A 26103-nucleotide genomic window follows, 5' to 3' on the forward strand; every position below is an offset into this window, starting at 1 on the left:
AATCATCTTTCTCCAAAACAGATATACCATTTTGGATAGAGTTGTGGGAGATGGCTCACTGGGGGAAGGTGACAGCAGCCAGATTCATGGCACCATGGCTGGCTCTGCTGGACAGGAGGGCAGGAAAAAGAGTGGCAGAGCTATAGTGATAGGGGACTCAATTGTAAGGGGAATAGACAGGTGTTTCTGTGAATGCAAACAAGACTCCAGGATGGTATGTTGCCTCCCTGGTGCAAGGGTAAAGGATGTCTCAGAGCAGCTGCAGGACGTTCTGGAGGGGGGGGGGAGAGGGTGAACAACCAGCTGTCGTGGGGAATATAGGCACCAACACTATAGGTAAAAAATGGGATGAAGTCCTACAAGCTGAATTTAAGGAGTTAGGAGTTAAACTAAAATGTAGGACCTCAAAGGTAGTAATCTCAGGATTACTGCCAGTGCCATCTGTTAGTCAGAGTAGGAATGTCAGGATAGCCAAGATGAATACGTAGCTTGAGAGATGGTGCAAGATGGAGGGATTCAAATTCCTGGGACATTGGAACCGGTTCTGAAGGAGATGGGACCAGTACAAAACAGACGGTCTGCACCTGGGCAGGACTGGAACCAATGTCCTGAGGGGAGTGTTTGCTCGTGCTGTTGGGGAGGGTTTAAATTAATGTGGCGCGGGGATGGGGACCGACGCAGGAAGTCAGAGGGAAGTAAAGTGGGGACAGAAACTAAAGGCAGCAAAAGGAAAAGTGTAAGACAGAAAAACCAAAGACAAAAATCAAAAATGGCCTCAGTACAGAGTACAGAGACTGTGGAGAACTCAGTGAATGGGTCCAGTAAAGGGCCAGAGTACAGAGTACAGAGACTGTCAATTCTCAGAATAGACAGGGTGAACGCCATTATCTTTCGCTGCATGTATGTAACATTCCATCCGAGGCTGAGGAGGCCTATGTGAGGTATGGTGCATCAAATGTTAATCAGTACTCTAAGCAGCCTTTGGCAACGACGCTGTATAACAGAAACATCGCGTCACCTTGGTTTTCAGCCAGACCTGTTAGGATGAAGGCTGGAATCTGTCTCGACTTTTCAATTATCTTTTGTACAAAAACAGCATAGAAATAATTTTCACCTTTTGGACTTAAACAAGTCGGGATTCAGTAAAAAGGGGAAAATAAAGCTTAGACACTCAATAATATAGCTATACAGTCACACCGTGGGCAGCACAGTGGTTCGCACTGTTGCCAGAGACCTGGGTTCAATTCCCGGCTTGGGAATCTGTGCGGAGTCTGCATGTTTTTCCCATGTCCGTGTGGATTTCCTCCGGGTGCTCTGGTTTCCTCCCACACTCCAAAGATGTGTCGGTTAGGTGGATTGGCCACGGTATATTGCCCTTAAGTGTCAGAGGAATCAGTAGGGTAAATGCATGGGGTTGCGGGGATCGGGTCCAGGTGGGATTGTTGTTGGTGCAGACACCATGGGCCGAATGGCCTCCTTCTGCACTGTCAGGATTCAATGAACAGTCTTATTAAAACTCAAGTTGGTGAGAATAGTCTTATAAGCACTTTCATAGAGTCATAGAATCCCTCCAGTGCAGAAGGAGGTTACTTGGCCCATCGAGTCTGCACTGACCACATTCCCACGCAGGCCCTATCCCATAACCCCACATACTTACCCTGCTACCCCCTGCTGATTTCTTGTCAATTATCTCTTAAATATGTTTATCGATCATATTCCAGAAATAATACTAAAGGCAAAACTGCTATCACTATATTAAAGGCAAACCACATGAATTCTGACACTCTTCCACTGCTCCGTGGAAATCCAAAGTATTCAGAAACAGGGGTGCATTTTGAAACAAAAAACTTTCTTGGTTTCTGGATGGACACTTCAAGTTTTACAACTTCACTCAGCATAGTCCTAGTCACAGAATATCTCCTCACGCAGCCAACATACAGTCACAGAGCAATAAGCACGGAAACAGGCCCTTCGGCCCAAACAGTCCATGCTGACCCTGGTGCCCTCCCAGTTGGTCCCAATTGCCCGCATTCGGTCCATATCCCTCTAATCCTTTCTCTCTATCCAAATGCTTTTTAAATGTTGCACTTGAACTTGCCTCAACCACTTTCTCTGGCAGCTCATTCCATGCACACCACCCTCAGTTGCCCCTCAGGTCCCTTTGAAATCTTTCCCCTCTCACCAATATGTATAACCATATAACTCAGTTCAGTGAGTTTCCTTACCTATTCTCCTTCCCTCCCACCTCCCATGTCATTGTCTCTCGCGCCTCTTTGAATTCCACTGCTTCAAGATTTTAAGATCATCCAGTTTCGATCAGAATGGCTGCCCCCAACTTCGGGTCAAACAAAATTTACCAAGTTCCCCTCATTACTGATGAACCTTTCCAAATGATGAGAATATTTTATCCCCTTACGCCCATGGGGTGGCACAGTGGCACAGTGGTTAGCACTGCTGCCTCACAGAACCAGGGACACACATTCGATTCCTGACTCGGGTCACCGTCCATGCAGAGTCTGCACATTCGCACTGTGTCTGCGTGGGTTTCCTCCGGTTTCCTCCCACCATCTGAAGGATGTGTTGGTTAAGTGAATTGGCCATGCTAAATTCTCCCTCAGTGTACCTGAACAGGTGCCGTGGTCTGGCGACTAGGGGATTTTCACAGTAACTTCTTTGCAGTGTTAGTGTAAGCCTACTTGTGAACTGATAAATAAACTTTTAAACTTTAATCATAAATATAAGTTAGGAACTTTCACGTCAGATTGAGCCATTGGATTTTCTAGTCCAGCGACAGCACACACTTGCATACAAACACTGACAAACACTACCATGCCTCCACAGTACATTGGGGAAACCATGCACACGCTACAACAACGGATGAATGAACACCGCTCGACAATCACTGGACAAGACTGTTCTCTTCCTGTGCGGGAGCACCTCAGCGGCCATGGGCATTCAGCTCTGATCTTCGGGTAAGTGTTCTCCAAGGTGGCCTTCACGACAGACGACAGCGCAGAGTCGCTGAGCAGAAACTGATAGCCAAGTTCCGCACACACGAGGATGGCCTAAACTGGGATGTTGGGTTTATGTCACACTATCAGTAACCCCCACAGCTTGCCTCCTGGACTTGCAGAATTTCACTGGCTGTCCTGTCTGGAGACAATACACATCTCGTTAGCCTGTGCTTAATGCTCCCTCCACTCACATTGTCTGTATCTTTAAGACCTGGTTGGCTGTAGAGAATCTCATTCTAATCTGTATTCTGTAACTTGAATTTGTGTCTCTTTGCCCTGTTTGAGAGCGGATTTCCACTCCATCTGACGAAGGAGCAGCGCTCCGAAAGCTAATGGCATTTGCTACCAAATAAACCTGTTGGACTTTAACCTAGTGTTGTTAAAACTCTTACTGTGTTTACCCCAGTCCAACACCGGCATCTCCACATTAGGTTGATTTGCCATGCTAAGTTGCCCTTTCGTTTCAGGGGAATTAGTCGGGTAAATATGTGGGATTATGGTGATAGGGCCTGAGTGGGATTGTTGTGGGTGGAAGCTCAATGGGCTGAATGGCTTCCTTCTGCACTGTTGGAATTCTATGATTCTATGAGGTGAATGATTTTTACCTCGCAGCCCTCGGGTCTGGATGCAAATACATTGCGATGGGTTTACGAATTTGTGCTTAATTGCATTAAATGTGAAAGACGGTTCTTGAATAATGAAGTACCTCAGTGATTACATATATATATATATATATATATATATATATATATATATACATATTTTTTTTTGTTTCTGACTATCAATATTGAGTCATATTTCATTTGATTTATCAGAATTTTGAATTGTTTTTGTTTAACAGCAATAAAATTATTAAAACAAGTTTATGAACACAAACGCCTGTGGGTGATAAATGTGAAAGAGATTCTAAAAACAAGCACGGACACGTCTCTCTTGCTATGAAATAGTTATTTATTAGGCAAACAAAGTGCAGCTATTTTGCCCACCACTGAAACAGTGACACATTGAAGGTGACCATAAACGATCTCATAGTGACATCTTAGCGTTCAACTGAACTCAACCGTCCAACCTGCTTTGAGCTCAGCTGATTTGCGTGATGGACTGGGCTACATTCACGACCCTTTGTAGTTTACATGTTGTAAGGTGAACATTTGATTTGGTTGATTTGATATTTGGGGCGGCACGGTGGCACATTGGTTAGCACTGCTGCCTCATAGCACCGGGGACCCGGGTTCAATTCTGGTCTCGGGTCACTCTCTGTGCGGAGTTGGCACATTCTCCCTGTGTCTGCGTGGGAATCAGCCGAGTGCTCCGGTTTCCTCCCACAGTCCAAAGATGTGTGGGTTAGGTTGATTTGCCATGCTAAATTGACCCTCGTGTCAGGGGAATTAGCAGGGATATGTGGGTATATGGGAATAGGGCCTGGGTGGGATTGTGGTCGGTGCAGACTTGATGGGCCGAATAGCCTCCTTCTGCACTGTAGGGATTCTGTAATTTGGTGTTTAACACAGAAGTGAATTTGAAAAATTATTTCTGTTTTCCTCTCCAGACAAACACGTTCTTTCCTGGCTGGTCTTTCGGGACGTGGTTGGTGTTTGCGCTTTGAATCTGCTTCAGCACTTGATGTAACATCAATCCAGTAGTTGCATAAGCAGTAACACCGAAGATATCACTGTAGAGGACAGCAACTCACTTCCTGCGAGCTTCATTGTAGCTGAATATCACAGGAACCAACTCGGGCAGCATCACCTTCTGAGAAATGAAGACCGGAGGACAATTGTTATCTATCAACATTTTTAAACTCTTAAGGAGACATTCGACCTCCGGCATTTGTTGAAACTTATTTTTGTAAAAGTCTTTGAAGAACAATTAGCCAAACTGTAGAGGAAACTGAAATTTATTTCAGGCTTTGAATATTTCAAAACGCCTCATTGTAAGCTATACTAGTTCCTCAACAGAAAACAGAAGATTCACTCCTGAAAAATTACACTGTGCATTACATCATTGAGTTGACAGCAAATTAGCATCATGACATTGTTGTTTTAACGGGTGAATTTGGCCTAACAATCTCTTATTTATAATGTCGTGTGGAATAAAAAAAGCCATTCATTCTCATTTTAAACATTGCCATTCTGTGAAACATGGGAGCTAAAAAAAACATAGCACGGGAGTTATTCATGACGATGCTTTATCCGTAAGGCTCCCTTCTCATTTTGATTGACACCATCCAGTACTGACACTGTCTACACTGCTCGTTGCCTCGTAAAGCAGCCAGCATAATCTCGGACCCCATGCACCCCGGCCATTCTCTCTTCCACATTCTTCTGTCGGGAAAAAAGATACAAAAGTCTGAGGTCACGTGCCAACCAACTCAAGAACAGCTTCTTCCCTGCTGCCATCAGTGTTTTGAATGGACCTACCTCATATGGCACATAAATTAGCCCTGCTCCCTCACAGAGCCAGGATCCCAGTTTAATTCCAGCCTTGGCTCACTGTCAGCCTGCAGTTTGCATGTTCTGCCCGTGTCTGCTTGGGTTTCCTCTGGGTGTTCCGGTTTCCTCCCACAGTCTAGAGATGAGAAGGTTAGGTGGATTGGCAATGGTAAATTGCCCCTTCGTGTCAGAGGAATTAGCAGGGATATGTGGGGTGACGTAGATAGGGCTTGGGTGAGATTGTTGTCGGTACAGGCTCGATAGGCTGAATGGGCTCTTTCTGCATTGCCGGCATTCTGTCATATTAAGTTGATCTTTCTCTAAAGCCTAGCTATGACAGTAAAATTACATTCTGCACCCTCTCCTTTCCTTCTCCATGTCTGGTATGCTTTGTATAGCGTGCAAAAAACAATACTTTTAAAATTAGAAGTTTATTAATCAGTTTCACATGGATTTACATTAAACTGCAATGAAGTTATTGTGAAAATTCCCTAGGTGCCACACTCTGGTGCCTGTTCCGGGAAACTGAGGGAGGATTTAGCATGGCCAATGCACCTAACCAGCATGTCTTTCTGACTGGGATTCTTGGCTTGGGTCCACTGGGTTGATATACAGTGACCCAAGCTGGGAATTGAACCCAGGTCTCTGGAGCTGCGAAGCAGCAGTGCTCACCACTGTGCCCTGACGCGGCCCATGTCACATATGGAATTAATACTTTAGTGCGTCCATTGGATGTGGGTTGTTTAGACTTTTAGAAGGCTATCGACAAGGTCTCACATAGCAGACTAAGATGTAAAGTTAAAGCACATAGAACATAGAACATAGAACAGTACAGCACAGAACAGGCCCTTCGGCCCACGATGTTGTGCCGATCATTATCTGAAACCAATATCAAGCTATCCCACTCCTTATCATCCTGGTGTGCTCCATCTGCCTATCCAATAACCGCTTAAATGTTCCTAAAGTGTCTGCCTCCACTGTCACTGCAGGCAGTCCATTCCACACCCCAACCACTCTCTGCGTAAAGAACCTGCCTCTGATATCCTTCCTATATCTCTCACCACGAACCCTATAGTTATGCCCCCTTGTAATAGCTCCATCCACCCGAGGAAATAGTCTTTGAACGTTCACTCTATCTATCCCCTTCATCATTTTATAAACGTCTATGAAGTTTCCCCTCAGCCTCCTCCGCTCCAGAGAGAACAGCCCTAGCTCCCTCAACCTTTCCTCATAAGACCTACCCTCCAAACCAGGCAGCATCCTGGTAAATCTCCTCTGTACTCCTTCCAGCGCTTCCACATCCTTCTTATAGTGAGGTGACCAGAACTGCACACAATATTCCAAATGTGGTCTCACCAAGGTCCTGAACAGTTGCAGCATAACCCCACGGCTCTTAAACTCCAACCCCCTGTTAATAAAAGCTAACACACTATAGGCCTTCTTCACAGCTCTATCCACTTGAGTGGCAACCTTTAGAGATCTGTGGATATAGACCCCAAGATCTCTATGTTCCTCCACAGTCTTCAGAACCCTACCTTTGACCCTGTAATCCACATTTAAATTAGTCCTACCAAAATGAATCACCTCACATTTATCAGGGTTAAACTCCATTTGCCATTTTTCTGCCCAGCTTTGCATCCTATCTATGTCTCTTTGCAGCCTACAACAGCCCTCCACCTCATCCACTACTCCACCAATCTTGGTGTCATCAGCAAATTTACTGATCCACCCTTCAGCCCCCTCCTCTAAGTCATTAATAAAAATCACAAAGAGCAGAGGACCAAACACTGATCCCTGCGGCACTCCGCTAGCAACCTGCCTCCAACCTGCCTCCAATAGGATTGTGGATAATGTCTTAAGATGGATAGAAAGCTGGTTAAGCAGATAGAAAGCAAAGATTTGGCATAAATGGGTCTTTTTCTCATCGGCAGTCAGTGATCAGTGGGGTTCGGCAGGGATCTGTGCACGGACTCCAACTGTTCACATTATAAGTTAATGACTTCGAAGTGGGAACTGAATAAATTATCACCAAATTTGCAGATGATACAAAGTTGGGTGGGAGAGTGAGCTGTGAGGAGAATGCAGAGATGCTTCAGCGTGATTTGTATAGGCTGAGAGTGCGGGTATCTGCATGCAAGATGAAATATAATGTGGATAAATGTGAGGTTATCCAAATGATAGCAAATGTAGGAAGGCAAATTATTATTTGAATGGGTGTAAATTGAGAGAGATAGATACTCAGCGAAACCTTGGCATCCTCGTGCAACAATAGCTGAAAGTAAGCGCGCAGGTACAGCAGTCAGTAAAGAAGGCAAATGGCATGTTGGCCTTCATAGCGAGAGGATTTGAGTATAAGGATGGAGATTTTTTGATGCAATTCTATAAGGCATGGGTGAGGCCACACCTGGAGTATTGTGTGCAGTTTTGGTATCCTTATCTGAGGAAGGATGTCCTTGCTATAGAGAGAGTGCAGTGAAGGTGTACCAGGCTGATCCCTGGGATGGCAGACCTGTCATATGAAGAGAGCTAAATTTGTTAGGATTATATTCAATGGAGTTGAGAAAAGTGTGACGGGATCTCATAGAAACCTGTAAAATTCTAACGGGATTAGACAAGGTAGGTTCAGAAAGAATTTTCCCGATGGTGGGAGAGTCCAGAACCAGGCGTCATTGTTTGAGGATAAGGGTAAACCTTTTGGAACTGAGGTGAGGAGAAATGTCTTCACCGAGAGAGTGCTGAATGTGTGGAACTCATTACTATAGAATGTAGTTGAGGCCAAAACATTGTGTACTTTCAAGAAGAAATTAGATAAAGCTCTTGGGGCTAAAGGGATCATGGGATATGGGGGGAAGGTGGGGGGGGGGGGGGAAATCAGGATATTTAATTCGATGATCAGCCATGATCAAAAAGAAAGGCAGAGCAGGTTCGAAGGGCTGAATGGCCGACACCTGCTTCCAGTCTCTATGTTTCTATTGACTCTTCAACACGCTTTCCAATTTACCATTTCTATCCCTGACCAATAAGCACCAAACATTCTCAATGCGATCAGGTCACGCATACTTGCTACTAAACAGCTGTTGGACTGAGTTACCCACAAACCCAATATATTCTTTCTCCGGGCAACGTGCCAAGTGATCCACTTATGGGGAAATTATCCATTTGGGCTTAGTCATAATCGGTATACACACATTTTCCCTGAGTGCCTGTACAGTGCTTGGGACATTCACTTGAGGAGAGACAGCCTAAAGGGATTACACAATACCAGTTAGAATTAGAAAGGGAGAAATGTGTAGATTTCACAGCTTTCACCTGTAAGCATCTGAACAACATTCACTGACAAATATTTTAATTAGTTCAGTGAGAGCTGTTTGGCAGACAGATTAGTGGAGTTATGGTTTAAGCTCTGTTACCCATGGGTGGTCTCTGACAGTGCGTCCTCAAGAGACTACAGAAACCAAGGCATTTATTTATCATCGAACGCTCCCAGTCTTAATCCAAGCAAACCCAGTCTATCCGCTGTGTGAAGTCACTTCAAATTGTATAATAGAAAGGATATTATTAAACTAGAAAGAGTGCAGAAAAGATTTACTGGGATGCTACCGGGACTTGATGGTTTGAGTTACAAGGAGAGGCTGGATAGACTGGGACTTTTTTTCCCTGGAGCGTCGGATGCTTCAGGGTGATCTTAAGGGATCTATAAAATAATGAGATGCTAGATAGTCCACATCTTTTCCCGAAGGTAGGGGACTCCAAAATTAGACGACATAGCTTTAAGGTGAGAGGGGAGAGATGCAAAAAGGCCGAGAGGGGCAATGTTTTCACACAGAGGGTGGTGAATGTCTGGAAGAAGCTGCCAGAGGCAGTAGTAGAGGCGGATACAATTTTGTCTTTTAAGAAGCACTTAGACAGTTACATGGGTAAGATGGGTACAGAGGGATATGGGCCAAATGCACGCAATTGGGACTAGCTAAGTGGTTAAAAAAGGTGGCATGGACCAGTTGGGCTGAAGGGCCTGTTTCCATGCTGTAAACCTCTCTGACTCTATGACATGGGGGACAACGGTCAGACTCCGCACAGACAGTCACCCAAGTCGGGAAGCGAACCCTGGTCCTTGGCGCTGTGAGGGAGTAGCACTAACCACTGTGTCACCTAGTCTCAGACTATCTGATGTTATTATTGTTGGGTAAACAAATATAGAAAGAGAGAATGAATGATATGAATTAAAAGAGTTTCCATAGGGGGCGGCACGGTAGCACAGTGGTTAGCACTGCTGCTTCACAGCTCCAGGGACCTGGGTTCGATTCCCGGCTTGGGTCACTGTCTGTGTGGAGTTTGCACATTCTCCTCGTGTCTGCGTGGGTTTCCTCCGGGTGCTCTGGTTTCCTCCCACAGTCCAAAGATGTGCGGGTTAGGTTGATTGGCCATGCTAAAATTGCCCCTTAGTGTCCTGAGATGTGTAGGTTAGAGGGATCAGCGGGTAAATATGTAGGGATATGGGGGTAGGGCCTGGGTGGGATTGTGGTCGGTGCAGACTCGATGGGCCGAATGGCCTCCTTCCGCACTGTAGGGTTTCTATGATTTCTATGATTCTATAGCTGGAATCGTGGTCTGTGTGGATGAGCAATCCAAATTAAGATTGGGCGGCACGGTAGCAGAGTGGTTAGCACTGCTGCTTCACAGCTCCAGGGACCTGGGTTCGATTCCCGGCTTGGGTCACTGTCTGTGTGGAGGTTCCACATTCTCCTTGTGTCTGCGTGGGTTTCCTCCGGGTGCTCCGGTTTCCTCCCGCAGTCCAAAGATGTGCAGGTTCGGTTGATTGGCCATACTAAAATTGCCCTTTGTGTCCTGGGATGCGTAGGTTAGAGGGATTATTGGGTAAATATGTAGGGATATGGGGGTCGGACCTGGGTGGGATTGTGGTCGGTGCAGATTCGATGGGCCGAATGTCCTCTTTCTGTGCTGTAGGTTTCTAAGATTCTTTCTTTCTTCTTTCTAAGATGATTTGCAGAGATACCATTTAAAATTCACATTGTTATATGACTGCATCATATAACCACGGTTTTGCAAATTATAGGTCTGTGTGAATTATGGAAAAAGCTATTTGATTTCCCATTCATCTGGTTTTCTTGTCGAATTACCTTTCTTTTTACTTAGTTACCCTTTAGATCAATACTAAATCTTAGATCCTGGCAACAAGAAGGTAATTTATTCTTGTTCTATTTTGAATATTAATGTCCCAAACGGATAAGTAGCAACCGTTTGGTAAATAAGACAACTGCAAATGACTTGCAGGGACTGAAAGGACTTCACAAAATTGATGTGAGCTTAATTTTCAGTTTTTTAAATTTGATTTGATTTATTATTTTCACATATATTAACATACAATGAAAATTATTGTTTCTTGCCCGCTATACAGACAAAACATACCGCTTATAGAGAAGGAAAGGAGAGAGTGCAGAATGTAGTGTCACAGTCATAGCGAGGGTGCAGAGAAAGATCAACTAAATGCGAGGTAAGTCAATTCAAAAGTCTGACGGCAGCAGAGAAGAAGCTGTTCTTTAGTTGATTGGTACGTGACCTCAGACTTTTGTATCTTTTTCCCGCAGAAAGAAGGTAGAAGAGAGAATGTCCGGGGTACGTGGGGTCCTTAATAATGCTGGATGCGTTGCCGAGGCAGCGGGAAGTGTAGACAGAGGATGGATGGGAGGCTGGTTTGCGTGATGGATTGGGCTACATTCAAAAGCTTTTGTAGTCCCTTGCTGTCTTGGGCAGAGCAGGAGACATACCAAGTTGTGACCCAACCAGAAATACTGCATCTGTAAAAGTTACTGAGATTCGGAGCTGACATGCCAAATTTCCTCAGTCTTCTGAGAAAGTAAGAGGCGTTGGTGGGCTTTCTGAACTATAGTGTCGGCATGTGGGGATCAGGACAGGTTGTTGGTGTTCTGGACACCTAAAAACTTGAAGTTCTCGACCCTTTCTACTTCGTCCCCATTGATGTACACTGAGGCATGATCTCCTTTCCGCTTCCTGAAGTCGATGACAATCTCCTTAATTTTGCAGACATTGAGGGAGGGATTATTGTTGCTGCACCAGTTCACCAGATTCTCGATCTCATTCCTGTACTCTGTCTCGTCATTGTTTGAGGTAAGATTATTTATTAGTGTCACATGTAGGCTTACATTAGCACAGCAATGACGTTGTGAAAATCCCATAGTCGCCACACTCCGGCACCTGTTCGAATACAAAGAACAAAGAACAGTACAACACAAGAAAGAGGCCCTTCGGCCCTCCAAGCCTGTGTCGCTCCTTGGTCCAACTGGACCATTCGTTTGTATCCCTCCATTCCCCGAATGCACATGTGACTATCCAGGTAAGGCTTAAAGAATGCCAGCGTGTCTGCCTCCACCACCCTACTTCGCAGCGCATTCCAGGCCCCCACCACTCTCTGTGTAAAAAACCTCCCTCTGATATCTGAGTTATACCTCGCCCCTCTCACCTTGAGCCCGTGACCCCTCGTGATCGTCAACTCCGAACTGGGAAAAAGCTTCCCACTGTTCATCCTATCTATACCCTTCATAATTTTGTACACCTCTATTAGGCCTCCCCTCATTCTCCGTCTTTCCAGGGAGAACAACCCCAGTTTACCCAGTCTCTCCTCATAGCTAAGACCCTCCATACCAGGCAACATCCTGGCAAACTTTCTCTGCACTCTCTCTAAAGCTTCCACGTCCTTCTGGTCGTGCGGCGACCAGAACTGGAGGCAGTACTCCAAATGTGGCCTAACCAGCGTTCTGTACAACTGCAACATCAGACTTCAGCTTTTATACTCTATACCCCGTCCTATAAAGGCAAGCATACCATATGCCTTCTTCACCATCTTCTCCACCTGGGCTGCCACCTTCAAGGATTTGTGAACTTGCACACCTAGGTCCCTCTGTGTTTCTATACTCTTGAGCCATTTATTGTATAACTCCCCCCTACATTAGTTCTTCCACTGAAGGACAATTTTTCATGCCCAATGCACCTAACGAGCACGTCTTTCGGACTGTGGGAGGAAACAAGAGCACCCGGATGAAACCCATGGAGACACAGACATGGGGACAACGCGGCACGGTGGCACAGTGGTTAGCAGTGCCGTCTCACAGCGCCAGGGACCCGTGTTCAATTCCAGCCTTGGGTCACTCTCTGTGCGGAGTCTGCAGTTCTCCCCCTGTCTGTATGGGTTTCCTCCGGGTGCTCTGCTTTCCTCCCACACACCAAAGATGTCTGGGTTACGTGGATTGGCCACGCTAAATTACCCCTGAGTGTCAGGAGGACGTGCAGAGTAGATAGGTGGGGTTGTGGGGATAGGGTCTGTGTGGGATTGTCGTCGGTGCAGATGTGATGGGCTGCATGGCCTCCTTCTGCTTTGTAGGGATTCTATGACTATTCTATATCAACATGCAGATTCAGCACAGACATTGACCCAAGCCAGGAATAAAACCCATGTCCCTGGCGCTGTGATGTGATAAATGTTTTAGAATGTGACTTATTGTTTACTGTATCAGACAGGTTCTGATTACATTGCAAGGTCTCGAGCGCCAGTGAATGACTGGGCCATACGGTGACACAATGGTTAGCACTACTGCCTCACAGCGCAGGAACCCGGGTTCAATTCCCAACTTGGGTCACTGTCTGTGTGATGCCTGCACGTTCTCCCCGTGTCTGCGTGGGGTTCCTCAGGGTGCCCCAGCTTCCTCCCACACTCCAAAGATGTGCGGGTTAGGTGGATTGGCCATGCCTAAATTCCCCCTCAGTGCCAGGGGGCACTAGCAAGGGTAAATCATAGAAATCATAGAAACCCTACAGTACACAAAGAGGCCATTCGGCCCATCGAGTCTGCACCGACCACAATCCCACCCAGGCCCTACCCCCATACCCCTACATATTTTACCCGCTAATTCACGCATCCCAGGACACTTATGGGGCAATTTTAGCATGGCCAATCAACCTAACCCGCACATCTTTGGAGTGTGGGAGGAAACCGGAGTACCCGGAGGAAACCCACGCAGACACGAGGAGAATGTGCAATCTCCACACAGACAGTGACCCAAGCCGGGAATCGATCCCAGGTCCCTGGAGCTGTGAAGCAGCAGTGCTAACCACTGTGCTACCGTGCCGCCCAATAGGTATTACCGACATGGGGGCTGGGTGGGTTTGTGGTCGGTGCAGACGTGAAGGACTGAATAGACACCTTCTGCACTGTAATCAGCACATCTTTCATACTGTGGGAGGAAACCGGAGCATCCGGACAAAACACACGCTGATATGGGGGAGAACATGCAAACTCCACACATTGACCCAAGCCGGGAATCGAACCCGGGTCCCTGGCGCTGTGAGGTAGCAGTGCTAACCACTGTGCTGCCCCAATGATGTCTCCAGTGATTTTGCACTCTATGTTTCAAGTATTCTCAAGCTTGAAACAAACTTAGTGAATTATTTTATTGCTTAATCAATCACTTCACGAATGTATTGGAGGAGATGAATGGCAAAAAGTTCAATGAAGTTTGTTATCCTTACTGTAATATTTAGGGACATATCCTGATACAAAACAAAGAGATTTATGTTAAAGTTTGCAGGAAATGATGTTGAAACCAACAATATTTGTGCATTGAGAGGTGTTCAGATCTTCACATTTAAATATTAACTTTGGTCTTAAAAGAAAACATGTACCAGGATCATTCCAATGCAGGTAAGATGCTCTGTCAGAGAGTCGGTGCAGACTCGATGGGCCATGTGCCTCCTTCTGCACTGCCGTGGGGTCTACGGTTCACGGTAATGCTGTGATCTTGGAATTCAGCATCTATAAACCCTTTATGATACACCTATTAGATTGTGACTCGCCTTTGCTATGTGAATATGTGCTGGTCTCATTGTAGTGTTTTCACCCTCCAGTACCAGTCAATTAAAGGAAACTGTGTAGTTGAGAAGATTATGATGCTGTTTATATTTATTCACTGTCTGTCTGAATGTTGTATAATCAATATTGTGTAATCAGTATTGTGTAATCAATGCTGTGAAATCAATATTGTGCAATAAATATTGTACAATCAGTATTGTGTAATCAATGTTGTGAAATCAATGTGTAATCAATATTGTGTAATCAAAGTTGTGTAATCAATATTGTGCAATCAAAGTACTGTAATCAATACTGTGTAATCAAAGTTGTGGATTCAACATTGTGTAATCAATATTGTGTAATCAATATTCTGAATATTCCGGGGTACAAGTGTTTTAGGCGAGACAGAGGAGGGGCCAAAAGAGGTGGGGGAGTAGCAGTATTAGTTAGAGAGCATATTACAGCGGTGCAAAGGGAGGACAATTCAGAGGGGTCGTGTAACGAGTCACTGTGGGTGGAGCTTAGAAACAGGAAGGGAGCAGTCACTATGTTACGGGTATACTACGGGCCCCCCAACAGCCCAAGGGAAATGGAAGAACGGAAATGTCAAGAGATAATGGATAGGTGCAGGAAAAATAGGGTTGTTGTAGTGGGAGACTTCAATTTCCCTGGTTCGACTGGAAATCGCATAGGACTGGGAGTCTGAAAGGGGAGGAATTTGTAAAATGCGTACAGGAAGATTCTTTGGAACAATATGTAGATAGCCCGACTAGAGAGGGAGATATACTGGACCTAGTACTGGGGAATGAGCCCGGTCAGGTCTTCAAAGTTTCGGTAGGGGAACATGTGGCAAATAGTGACCACAATTCTGTTAGCATTAGGATAGTGATGGAAAATGATGAGTGGTGTCCCAAGGGTAAGGTGTTGGATTGGGGGAAGGCTAACGTTAGTGGGATTAGGCAGAAATGGGCAGCTGTTGATTGGGAGAGGCTGTTTGAGGGTGAATCCAAATCTGGCATGTGGGAGTCTTTTAAGGAACATTTGTTAGGGCTGCAGGATAGGCCTTTGCCTGTTAAAAAGAAGGATAGGAAGGGTAGGATTCGAGAACCATGGAGAACCAGGGAAATTGAGGGATTGGTCAAAAAGAAAAGAGAGGCGTATATTAGGTCCAGGCAGCTAAAAACGGAGGGAGATCTGGAGGAATACAGAGAAAGTAGGAAAGAACTCAAATGAGGAATTAGAAAGGCAAAAAGGGGTCACGAAATGTCATTGGCAGGCAGGATTAAGGAGAATCCCAAGGCATTTTATTCACACGTTAGGAACAAAAGGGTTGTCAGGGAAAAAATCGAACCTCTCAGGGTTAAAAGTGGGGAATTATGCTGAGAGCCCAAAGAAGTAGGGGAGATCCTAAATGAATACTTTGCGTCGGTATTCACAAAGGAGAGGGATGCGTTGACTGGGAGTGTCTCGGAGGGGAGTGCTGAACCGTTAGAGAAAATCTCCATTACAAGGGAGGAAGTGTTAGGTTTTTTAGGGAATATAAAGACTGACAAATCCCCAGGCCTGATGGAATCTATCCAAGGCTGCTCAGGGAGCCGAGAGATGAAATTGCTGGGCCTCTGACGCAACTCTTTGTCTCGTCACTGGACACAGGTGAGGTCCCAGAGGTTTGGAGGACAGCTAATGTGGTCCTGTTATTTAAGAAGGATAGGAAGGATAACCCGGGAAATTATCGGTCGGTGAGCTAGACGTCTGTGGTAGGGAAGTTGTTGGAGAGGATTCTTAGAGATAGGATGTATGTGCAATTAGAAAGGAATAAACTCATTCACGATAGTCAGCATGGTTTTGTGAGACGGGGGTCATGTCTCACTAACCTGGTGGAGTTTTCTGAAGAAGTGATTAGAATGGTTGACGAGGGAAGGGCCATGGATGTCGTCTATATGGACTTTAGCAAAGCGTTTGACAAAGTCCCTCATGGTAGGTTGGTGCAAAAAGTTGGATCTCATGGGATAAACGGGGAGGTGGCTCGATGCGTGGAGAACTGGCTGGGTCACAGAAGACAGAGGGTGGTGGTGGAAGGGTCTTTTTCTGGCTGGATGCCTCTGACTCGTGGTGTTCTGCAGGGCTCTGTATTGGGACTTCTGCTATTTGTGATTTATATAAACGATCTGGAAGAAGGTGTAACTGGGGTGATCAGTAAGTTTGCGGACGACACAAAAATGGCAGGACTTGCAGATAGTGAGGAACATTGTCAGAGGCTACAGAAGGATATAGATAGGCTGGAAATTTGGGCAAAGAAATGGCAGATGGAGTTCAATCCAGATGAATGCGAAGTGATGCATTTTGGCAGAACTAACATAGGAGGGAGTTATACGATAAATGTCAGAACCATAAAGGGTGTAGATACGCAGAGGGATCTGGGTGTGCAAGTCCACAGAACCTTGAAGGTGACATCACAGGTGGAGAAGGTAGTGAATAAGGCATATGGTATGCTTCCCTTTATGGGACGGGGCATAGAGTATAAAAGTTGGGGTCTGATGTTGCAGATGTATAGAACGTTGGTTCGGCCGCATTTGGAATACTGCGCCCAGTTCTGGTCGCCACACTACCAGAAGGACGTGGAGGCTTTAGAGAGAGTGCAGAGGAGGTTTACCAAGATGTTGCCTGGCATGGAAGGGCTTAGTTATGAGGAGAAATTGGGTAAACGGGTTGTTCTCACTGGAAAGACGGAGGATGAGGGGTGACCTAATAGAGGTTTATAAAATTATGAAATTATAAAATTAGATAGGGTGAACGGTGGGAAGCTTTTTCCCAGGTCAGTGGTGACGTTCACGAGGGGTCATAGGTTCAAGGTGAAGGGGAGGAAGTTTTTTTTTTTTTTTTTAACTGGTCGGTGCAACATCGTGGGCCGAAGGGCCTGTTCTGCGCTGTAATGTTCTATGTTCTATGTTCTATGATATCAGAAGGACGCATTTTACACAGAGGGTGGTGGGGGCCTGGAATGCGCTGCCGGGCAAGGTGGTGAGGCGGATACACTGGGAACGTTTAAGACTTATCTGTTTAGCCACATGAACGGAGTGGGAATGGAGGGATACAAAAGAATGGTCTAATTTGGACCAGGGAGCGGCGTGGGCTTGGAGGGCCGAAGGGCCTCTTCCTGTGCTGTATTGCTCTTTGTTCTTTGTAATATTGTGTCATCAATGTTGTGTAATCATTACTGTGTAATCAGTGTTGTGTAATCAATATTGTGTAATCAAAGTTGTGTAATCAATACTGTGTAATCAATGTTGTGTAATCAAAATTGTGAATTTAATTATTTGACCCAGATTATTTTAACGTGCGTCACTGGACACAGTAACTTAATTTAACAGCAAAATTCATTTCCTGACTGTCAATTCTGGACAGTGGTTCGAGAATCACCATTTTGGTATAAAATAAGGGACCTTCTGTTTCCACTGTCTGTTTACTTTGGGAGATATCACTGTTTATCGGAAACAGAAAATGCTGGAAAATCTCAGCAGGTATGACAGCATCTGTGAATCATAGGATCCCTATAGTGCAGAAGGAGGCCATTTGGCCCATCGAGCCTACACCGACAACAATCCCACCCAGGCCCTATCCCCGTAACCCCACATATTTACCCTGCGAGTCCCCCTGACACTAAGTGGCGATTTATCATGGTCGATCCACCTAACCTGCAGATCTTTGGACTGCGGGAGGAAACCGGAGCACCCGGAGGAAACCCACACAGACACGGAGGGAATGTGCAAACTCCACACAGACAGAAGAGAGAATAGAGACAACGCTTTGAGTCTGACGAAGGGTCATCCAGAGTTGAAACATTTACTCTGTTCTCTCCCCACGGATGCTGTCGGACCTGCTGAGTTTTTCCAGCATTTCCTGTTTTTATGTCAGATTCTAGCATCCACGGTATTTTGCTTTTATCTTACTGTTCATCAAAGATGGCACGTTTACAGATTAAAGTTTATTTATTGGTCACAAGTCGGCTTATATTAACTCTGCAATTAAGTTAATTTTGTTGTAAAGTCACTTATTGCAAACGAGCTGCCAGAGGCAGGAGTGGAGGCGGGTACAATTTTACCTTTCAAAAAGCATTGAGACAGTTACATGGGTAAGGTGGGCTGCACAGTGGCACAGTGGTTAGCACTGCTGCCTCACAGCGGCAGGGACCCGGGTTCAATTCCAGCCTCAGGTTTCTGTCTGTGTGGAGTCTGCACATTCTCCCCGTGTCTGCGTGGGTTTCCCCCGGATGCTCCAGTTCCCTTCCACAGTCCAAAGGTGAGCAGGTTAGGTTGATTGGCCATAGTAAATTGCCCCTTAGTGTCAGGTGGACTAGCATGATAAATGGGTGGGGTTACAGGGATAGGGTCTGGGTGGGATTGTGATTGGTGCAGACACGATGGGCCAAATGGCCTCCTTCTGCACATTAGGGATTCTATGATTTGTACGGGTATAAAGGGATATGGGCCAAATGCGGGCAATTGGGACTAGCTTATTGGTGAAAACTGGGATGTGTGGACAAGTTGGGCCAAAGGGCTTGTTTCCATGCTGTAAATCTCTATGAATCGCCTGTGAAAATCCCCGAGTCGCCACACTCCGGCACCTATTGGCATGTACGTAGGGAGAATTTAGCACGGCCAGTGCACCTGACCAGCATGTCTTTGGACACTAAGGAGCAATTCAGCATGGCCAATGCACCTGACCAGCATGTCTTTGGACACTAAGGGGTAATTTAGCATGGCCAATCCCCCTAACCTGTACACCTTTGCACACTAAGGGCCCGATTTTACCATTTTGATTCCAAGCGCTGAATCTGGACGCAATTCAGATCTGACTTGGAAATCTGTTCTCCGGGGGCCCCATACGCACTTACCCTGGAAAAAAACATTGTGAGTCTGAATCGCTCTGTGGTCGGGGCTTCTCGCTCTCGAAACGCTGCAACTCCGATTGGAGCTCTGAACTGCGCGTGCGCAGTGAGAAATACATCTGAAATGGGGGCCCCTGTCATATCGCTCCCGGGCAGCAACAAGCGGATAAAGTGACCTGGGAGCGAAAAGTGGGAGTGATGGCTCCCACAGACATCGCCCCACCCCACAACATAACGATTCCCCTTTACACCCACCTCCCCCACTACCCAGACCGATCGCGACCTCTTACCCCCCCCCCCTCCCGCGACCGATCACCCGCAGAATGGCAACGGCAACCCCCCCCACCCCTGCCCCCTTCACCAGAGGATTATCTGATCCACCTCCCTCCCCTCCCCCCATGACCAGAGAATGATCTGATCCACCTCCGGCCTCCCGCAACCCCACCCCCCTCTCCCCCCACCACTGATCTGAGTCAGGGAGCCGCCAGAAGCTCTGATCTTACCTCCTCCGAGCTGGACTGCCCGAAACAGACCTTTCCCGAGCACATCTGTTCCGCGCCGAATCTGGACGGGCGAACGCGATGGTAAGGGGGGGAATGCAGGTAAGATTGGCCATCCAGCTCATTAAGTCAATTTAAATGCATCACCCATTTCGGGCGCGGTTCGGATCGCGGCCATTTTCGGGCCTTGGTAAAGTGGACATCTGCACAGATTGTACTAATCGCCTCACACCTGAATTTACCAAGTGTTCGCGCCCGTTAAGGCAATTTAACATGGCCAATCAACCGATCCTCCAGATCTTTGGACACTAAGGGGCAAGTTAGCATGGTTAATCCACCTGTCCTCATCTTTGGACACTAAGGGGCAATTCAGCATGGTCAATCCACCCAACCTGCACATCTTTGGACACGACACAACCTGCTGTTCTGAGGCTTTATCCCGCTGGCAAATCAGACCATGAGGCCCTTAGTGTGGTGTAACATAACCGGTGTGTCGTGCCAAAATCAGTATTGTTCATTCTCAGTGTGTGGGCATTGCTGACATTAGTGTCCATCCTTGGACATTCATCGTTGGAGCTTTCTTACAACCACAGGGCTTACTCAGTCACTTCAGAGAACAGTTGAGTCAACCACATTGGTGTGGGGCTGGAGTCACGTAGAGCCGAGCCTGGGTAAGGACCTCTCCCGAAGTACATCAGTGAACTGGTCAGGTTTTTACAACAACCCATCAACTTCACCGTTATTTTCACTGACTTATTTCCCGATTTTACAAACTGAATTCAAATGTTTAAAGCCCCGTTCTCTGGCCCAGCTCAACACGAAGACGCCCTAAAATCCTCTTATTCTGCTTACACTCTGTACCCCCAACATTAATAAATCTTGATATTCAGAAATAGATTGATAATTCGTGGGGTGTCACAGTGCCAGGGACCCGGGTTCGATTCCTGGCCTCGGGTCACTGTCTGTGTGGAGTTTGCACGTTCTCCCCGTGTCTGCGTGGGTTTCCTCCGGGTGCTCCAGTTTCCTCCCACAGTCCAAAGATATGCAGGTTAGGTGGATTGGCCATGCCAAATTGCCCCTTAGTGTCAGGGAGACTAGCTAGGGTAAATGCATGGCGTTACAGGGACAGGGCCTGGGTGGGATTGTGGCCGGTGCAGACTCGATGAGCAGAATGGCCTCCTTTTGCACTAGAATTCTACGATTCATCGTGGTATGAGTGCTAAATTAAGCATGACTAATTCACCTGAGCTGCAAATCTTTGGACAGTAAGGGGCAATGTAGAATGGCCAATCCACCTAACCCGCACATCTGTGGACACTAAGGGGCAATGTAGAATGGCCAATCAACCTATCCAGTACATCTGTGGACACTGAGGGGCAATGTAGAATGGCCAATCCACCAATCCAGTACATCTGTGGACACTAGGGGGCAATGTAGAATGGCCAATCCACCAATCCAGTACATCTGTGGACACTAGGGGGCAATGTAGAATGGCCAATCCACCTATCCAGCACCAAGGTACAGGGAGCCATCCAAGTTGGGGGAGAAACAAAAAATGTCGTAGAAATTGGGGATAGTACACTTTTGGATGCTGTTGGGGTAGACGACTTAGCAGGGGTAAGCCATGGTGTACAGGTCACTGGCTCAGAGTCTGTCCTTGTGGCTCAGAAGGGAAAAAGGGAGAGAAGTAGAGGATTAGTCATTGGGGACTCCATAGTTAAAGGGACGGATAGGAGATTCTGCGGGAACGAGAGAGACTCGCAGTTGGTGTGTTGCCTCCCAGGAGCCAGAGTCCGCGATGTCTCGGATCGTCTTTTTGATATCCTTAAGGGGGAGGGGGACCAGCCCCAAGTTGTGGTTCACATAGGCACTCAAGACATAGGTAGGAAAAGGGATGGGGATGTAAGGCAGAAATTCAGGGAGTTAAGGTGCAAGCTTAGGGTTAGAACTGTTCTCTCTGGTTTGTTACCCGTGCCACGTGATAGTGAGGAGAGGAATAGGGAGAGAGAGCAGTTGAACACGTGGTTACAGGGATGGTGCAGGAGGGAGGGATTCAGATACCTGGACAATTGAGGCTCTTTCTGGGGTAGGTGGGACCTCTACAAACTGGATTGTCTGCACTTGAACCAGAGGGGTACTAATATCTTGGGGGGGAAATTGCTAATGCTCTTCGGGAGGGGTTAAACTAATTCAGCAGGGGGGTGGGTACCTGAATTGTTGCTCCGGTCTACAGGAGGTTGAGAGGAGTGAGGTCATGGATGAGGTTTCAGAGTCGCAGGAGTGTACTGGCAGGCAGGAAGGCGGTTTGAAGAGTGTATACTTCAATGCCAGGAGCATCCAGAATAAGGTGGGTGAGCTTGCAGCATGGGTTGGTACCTGGGATTTCGATATTGTGGCCATCTCGGAGACATGGATAGAGCAGAGACAGGAATGGTCGTTGCATGTTCCGGGGTTTAGATCTTTCAGTAAGTGCAGGGAAGGTGGTTAAAGAGGGGGAGGTGTGGCATTGTTAGTCAAGGACAGTATTACGGTGGCAGAGAGGACATTTGATGAGGACTCGTCTACTGAGGTAGATTGGGCTGAGGTTCGAAACAGGAAAGGAGAGGTCACCCTGTTGGGAGTTTTTTATAGACCTCCGAAAAGTTCCAGAGACGTAGAGGAAAAGATTGCAAAGATGATTCTGGATAGGAGCGAAAGTAACAGGGTAGTTGTACTGGGGGACTTTAACTTTACAAATATTGACTGGAAAAGCTATAGTTCGAGTACTTTAGAGGGGTCGGATTTTGTCCAGTGTGTGCAGGAAGGCTTCCTGACGCAGTATGTAGATAGACCAACAAGAGGAGAGGCCACATTGGATTTGGTACTGGGTAATGAACCAGGCCAGGTGTTAGATTTGGAGGTAGGTGAGCACTTTGGTGACAGTGACCACAATTCGATTACGTTTACTTTAGCAATGGAAAAGGATAGGTATATACCAAAGGGCAAGAGTTATAGCTGGGGGAAAGGAAATTATGATGCGATTAGGCGAGATTTAGCTGGCATAGGTTGGGGAAGGAAACTGCAGGGGATGGGCACAATTGAAATATGGAACTTGTTCAAGGAACAGCAACTACGCGTCCTTGATAAATATGTACCTGTCAGGCAGGGAGGAAGCAGACGTGTGAGGGAAACGTGGTTTACTAAGGAGGTTGAATCTCTTGTGAAGAGGAAGAAGGAGACTTATGTTAAGATGAGACGTGAAGGCTCAGTTAGGGCGCTTGAGAGTTACAAGTTAGCCAGGAAGGACCTAAAGAAAGAGTTAAGAAGAGCCAGGAGGGGACATGAGAAGCCTTTGGTGGGTAGGATCAAGGAAAATCCTAAAGCTTTCTATAGGTATGTCAGGAGTAAAATAATGACGAGGGTAAGATTAGGGCCAGTCAAGGACAGGAGTGGGAAGTTGTGCGTGGAGTCTGAAGAGATAGGAGAGGCACTAAATGAATATTTTTCGTCGGTATTCACACTGGAGAGGGACAGTGCTGTTGAGGGGAGTAGTGAGATGCAGGCTGTTGGACTGGATGGGATTGATGTTCATAAGGAGGAGGTGTTAGCAATTCTGGAAAGGGTAAAAATAGATAAGTCCCCTGGGCCGGATGGGATTTATCCTAGGATTCTCTGGGAGGCTAGAGAGGAGATTGCAGAGCCTTTGGCTTTGATCTTTGTGTCGCCATTGTCCACAGGAACAGTGCCAGAAGACTGGAGGATAGCAAATGTTGTCCCCTTGTTCAAGAAGGGGAGTAGGGACAACCCTGGTAATTATAGACCGGTGAGCCTTACTTCTGTTGTGGGAAAAGTATTGGAAAGGATTATAAGAGATAGGATTTATAATCACCTAGAAAGGAATAATTTGATTAGGGATAGTCAGCACGGTTTTGTGAAGGGTAGGTCGTGCCTCACAAACCTTATTGAGTTCTTTGAGAAGGTGACCAAAGAGGTGGATGAGGGTAAAGCGGTTGATGTGGTGTATATGGATTTCAGCAAAGCGTTTGATAAGGTTCCCCATGGTAAGCTTTTGCAGAAAATACGGACACATGGGATTGAGGGTGATTTAGTGGTTTGGATCAGGAATTGGCTAGCTGTAAGAAAACAAAGGGTGGTGGTTGATGGGAAATATTTATCCTGGAGTTCAGTTACTAGTGGTGTACCAAAAGGATCTGTTTTGGGGTCACTGCTGTTTGTCATTTTTATTAATGACCTGGATGAGGGCGTGGAAGGATGGACTAGTAAATTTGCAGATGACACTAAAGTCGGTGGAGTTGTAGACAGTGCGGAGGGAAGTGGCAGGTTACAGATGGACATAGATAAGCTGCAGAGCTGGGCTGAGAGGTGGCAAATGGAGTTTAATGCGGAAAAGTGTGAGGTGATTCACTTTGGAAGGAGTAACAGGAATACAGAGTACTGGGCTAATGGTAAGATACTTGGTAGTGTGGATGAAGAGAGGGATCTGGGAGTCCATATGCATAGATCCCTGCAAGTTGGCACCCAGGTTGATAGGGTTGTTAAGAAGGCGTACGGTGTGTTAGCTTTTATTGGTAGAGGGATTGAGTTTCGGAGCCAGGAGGTCATGCTGCAACTCTACAAAACTCTGTTGCGGCCGCATTTGGAGTATTGCGTACAGTTCTGGTCGCCGTATTATAGAAAAGATGTGGAAGTGTTGGAAAGGGTGCAGAGGAGATGTACCAGAATGTTGCCTGGTATGGTGGGAAAATCGTATGAGGAAAGGCTGAGGGGCTTGAGGTTGTTTTCGTTAGAGAGAAGGTTAAGAGGTGACTTAATAGAGGCATACAAGATGATCAGAGGATTAGATAGGGTGGATAGTGAGAGCTTTTTTCCTCGGATGGTGTTGGCTAGCACGAGGGGACATAGCTTTAAATTGAGGGGTGAGAGACATAGGACAGACGTTAGGGGTAGCTTCTTTACTCAGAGAGTAGTAAGGGCGTGTAATGCCCTGCCTGCAGCAGTCGTGGACTCGTCAACATTAAGAGCATTCAAATGGTTATTGGATAAACATATGGATGATATTGGAATAGTGAATTTTAGAGGGGCTTTAGATTGGTTTCACTGGTCGGCACAACATCGAGGGCCGAAGGGCCTGTACAGCGCTGTAATGTTCTATGTTCTATCCAGTACATCTGTGGACTCGAAGGGGTAATGTGGAATGGCCAATCCACCTAATCCGCACATCTGTGGACACTAGGGGGCAATGTAGAATGGCCAATCCACCAATCCAGTACATCTGTGGACACTAAGGACACTTTAGCATTGCCAATCCACCAAACAGCACGTTTTTCAGACTGTGGGAGGAAACCGGAGCAGCCGGAGGAAACTCACGCAGACATGGGGAGAACATGCAGACTCCGCACAGACAGTGACCCAAGCCGGGAATCGAACCTGTGTCCCTGGTGCTGTGAGGCAGCATAGCTAATCCAATTAGCCAGGCAGCAGATTATATTAGTCTTGGCATTCTACAATGTGATCGGATTCATTGAACTGTCATGATTTTTTCACGATCTGTTTAAATTTCCAAGGATTATCACATTAAACGCATCTTAGGGAAATATCTGAGGGAATAACCCATCGCCCCCATGACTGTTTTGGAGGAGTTGAATAACAGGAACTGAACTGAAGGATGTTTTTCTTACCATAAAAGTCAGATCCATAACCTGATGTGAAGAAGACAGATTTATGTTGCACGGTAGCACACTGGATAGCGCTGCTGCTTCACAGCTCCAGGGACCTGGGTTCGATTCCCGGCTTGGGTCACTGTCTGTGTGGAGTTTGCACATTCTCCTGGTGTCTGTGTGGGTTTCCTCCGGGTGCTCCAGTTTCCTCCCACAGTCCACAGATGTGCGGGTTAGGTTGATTAGCCAGGTTAAAAATTGCCCCATAGAGTCCTGAGATGCATAGGTTAGAGGGATTAGTGGGTAAAATATGTCGGGATATGGGGGTGGGGCCTGGGTGGGATTGTGGTCGGTGCAGACTCGATGGGCCGAATGGCCTCTTTCTGTACTGCAGGGTTTCTATGATTTCTATGTTACATCATGGATAAAATTATTTCAAAATCAACATGCTTAAAGATATTTATGCCTTAAGAACAAAGAAAAGTGAGGAACAGCCCCTCGATGTTCATTCTCCCAATTATCTCTTGGAATAGGATTGTTTTTGCTGTGTGAACAAGTGCTGATTGTATCGGGAGGTTTAACACTCAAGCATCAGTCAATAAGTATAAAGGTTATTTATTCGTGTCACAAGTAGGCTTACATCAACACTGCAATGAAGTTACTGTGAAAATCCCCCATTTGCTACACTCCGGCGCCTGTTTGGTTAACACTGAGGGAGTATTTAGCATGGC

This window comes from Mustelus asterias, unplaced genomic scaffold (genome assembly GCF_964213995.1).
Source record: "Mustelus asterias unplaced genomic scaffold, sMusAst1.hap1.1 HAP1_SCAFFOLD_134, whole genome shotgun sequence".
Lineage (NCBI taxonomy): Eukaryota > Metazoa > Chordata > Chondrichthyes > Carcharhiniformes > Triakidae > Mustelus > Mustelus asterias.